Source organism: Limulus polyphemus, unplaced genomic scaffold (assembly GCF_000517525.1).
Source record: "Limulus polyphemus unplaced genomic scaffold, Limulus_polyphemus-2.1.2 Scaffold1322, whole genome shotgun sequence".
Lineage (NCBI taxonomy): Eukaryota > Metazoa > Arthropoda > Merostomata > Xiphosura > Limulidae > Limulus > Limulus polyphemus.
The window spans coordinates 246021-249257 of NW_013666932.1; positions in this window are offsets into that span (position 1 = coordinate 246021).

Consider the following 3237-nt stretch of genomic DNA (forward strand, 5'->3'; position numbering starts at 1 on the left):
TCTTTATCAAGTGTTCCGGGTACCCATTGTTCAAGAGGGTTGTATTGGTGTTTATCTTCTTTATCAAGTGTTCCGGGTACCCATTGTTCAAGAGGGTTGTATTGGTGTTTATCTTCTTTATCAAGTGTTCCGGATACCCATTGTTCAAGAGGGTTGTATTGGTGTGTTCTTCTTTATCAAGTGTTCCGGATACCCATTGTTCAAGAGGGTTGTATTGGTGTGTTCTTCTTTATCAAGTGTTCCGGGTACCCATTGTTCAAGAGGGTTGTATTGGTGTGTTCTTCTTCTTAGTTTATTCGGTTTACAAATCTCGTTCATTCTTGAAACTAGGCAGTCTACAAGGCTGTCTTTGTACTGTTTGAGTGGTTTGATCTAAAGTCGATGTACATGCGTATTTTCTGTAAATTCATGTTGTATATAAGTTATGTTTCTTGTTAACCATTAAGTGTAAGGTTTTGTTATATTTTTCTATTCCATTTTAAATTGTATCAAAGGTTGTAGTCTGCTCAGGTGGTTCACGAATTCTTGAATTTTATCTGTACTGTGTGTGTGTGTGGGGGGGGGGGGGGAGGACTATATTACGAATGTATCAGCAACATATCTGACCCAAAATTTGGGGCGTGGAGAGGCTACGTTCAGGGCATTAGCTACGAAATCTCCATGTAGAGTTACTGGTGATAAGCTAGACTCAGCTAGACTTTCTTGTTGTTGTTGGTATTAACCTTCAACTTGGTTAATGATTAGGCTTAGGTAACTGGATAAGTAATTCAACATGACAACGAAACTATATCTAGTGTTACTGTTATGTTTGTTTATTGTTAAGCACAAGCTACACAAACGGACTAAGTGCGCTGTGCCCACCGCGGGTACGGAAACCCGAGTTTTACAGTTATAATCCCTCAGCATTACCACTGAGCCAACCGGAGGCAAACCGTCATGTGAATTATTGTATCCACGATGAACCACTTTGATGTTTTAGACAATACAGATGTCCTAGAAGTAATTCTAGGTGTATCATTGTGAGTTTATTAAGTACGAAGTTATACAATGGGCTATACGTGCTTTTCCCGCTACTGTGATCTAACCCGGTTTTTAGCGTTATAAGCCTTGAGGCTTATCGCTGAGACACTAGTGGGGAGCGGGGAGGGTCTAGGCGTATAGCTTGAACGTATTGATTTAAATTTGATAAAGGAGTCAAATATGAAACTACACATGTATTGAATGAATGGGTACTTATGTTCTTGCTAGACGGGAATGAGGCCCGGCATGGCCAGGTGGTTAGGGTGCTCGACTCGCAATCTGCGGGTCGCGGGTTCGAATCCCCGTCCCACCAAACATGTTCGCCCTTTCAGCCGTGGGGGCGTTATAATGTGACGGTCTATCACACTATTCGTTGGTAAAATAATAGCCCAAGAGTTGGCGGTGGGTGGTGATGACTAGCTGCCTTCCCTCTGGTCTTACACTGCGAAATTAGGGACGGCTAGCGCAGATAGCCCTCGTATAGCTTTGCGCGAAATTCAAAAACAAACAAACAAACAAACAAGACGGAAACGGGTGAGTGTTTACCATGCTCATGCCGTGTCCAAGAATCCGTAAATTGCGATCCATTGCCGCAAAAATGCGCTCGACACTTTCAAGAGTGACGGTCAAGTCCAACTGTTTCATCACACAAGAGTAAAGTCCAACTGTTCCATCACACAAGAGTAGCTCACGGACTGACAGTGACTGTTGTTGGTTAGATGCCTTCCGTCTAGTCTATCGCTTCAAAATTTGGGACGGTTATGCAGCGATACCCGTGTGTGGCTTTGTACAGAATTTTCAAACAACTAAAAAAAAACAGATGTTTTTTACTGGTACATGAAATTATTTTTACTTTTTTATTCTCAGTTTAAGTCTGCTGCTAATTATACTTTTTGTGTCAATTATTTTTACTTTATTATTTCATTCTCAGTAAAAGTCTGCTGCTAATAATACTCTTCGTGTCCCACATTGTGTTACTGACTTTTCTTGCGTCATTGCTCAGCTATGATAGAAATAAGTGTTCAATCAGGTAGGCAGAAGAGTCACGTATCCCCGCATTTTGAATATTTTCTTTCGCTCATGAGTTCTTCCTTAACCTTGCCGCCACCACTTTCAACAAATTATACACACGCAATAATAGGATTTTCACATCTCATTGTTATGGTGTCTGATAAGCACTTCACTTCGTCCTTTCGACTTTGAACATCAATGTTTACAAAGAGAAATTGTTACGCAATTAACATCCTAACTCCTAGGACTCGTTGTCATAGTGATTGTTGTCTTGTGCTCAAGACACATAACGTAAGTTTTCTTCCAATCGACGTCAGACGGGGTGGGAAAGTTTATCAAGTATGAGACAATGATCAGTTTATATAGCTACTGCTTGAAACCAGCATGGCAAGAACATCGGGAATCTAAAGGATGTCGTTTTATGATTATTTTAAATGTAGATTTTTTTGTTTTTTAATAAACCTGTAAGTTAAAATTGAGAGCAGAACTTGCGTTTGGGGAAATACAACAAAAAATATTTTTACACATATTAAAAGCATAAATTCTATAACTATAAATATTTAAAAGCAAAAATTACACTCAGGTTAACCCAAACACTATTATATACGCGTTAAAGTAAACAATTACAAGGACAAAATTATGAAGATGTGTTCCTTCTCAGTATTGTTTTTCTTGTTTTTTTTGTTTTTTTTTTGAGTCGAGGAATGGGTGTAGAATTGTATGCGTGTATTGAACGTATATGTTCTTTTGGGACCAAGCGTGGCTCAGTAATTAGCATGACAAGTTGTGTAGCAGGAGGCCAAGGCTTGAATCAGGACATGCCGTTAAATACGTTCAGCGCTTTCAGCTGTGAAAGCGTTATAACACTGATTAACATTCATATCTTAGTTAATTTTCAAGACAAGGGTAGCCTAAGTGCTAGCGATATATTACTTACCAACTGCTTTCTTATTAGTTTTTCAGGTAGCCCTTAAGTTTTCATCCACTTGACGTTGTTGCCAATTTGAAATGTGTGTAAAGTACTCTTTGTAACATAGATTCAAAAATTATTTACCTGATAGACTATATGTGATATTAGTTGATATACAGTAAGTTATGCTAATGTATATCAAATGTATTTTTCAACAGAATTCTATTTTAGAACTGACAATTATTATATATTGTTACGTCTCCGTTTGTTAATTAATTTTCCGTAACTTCGTTCCA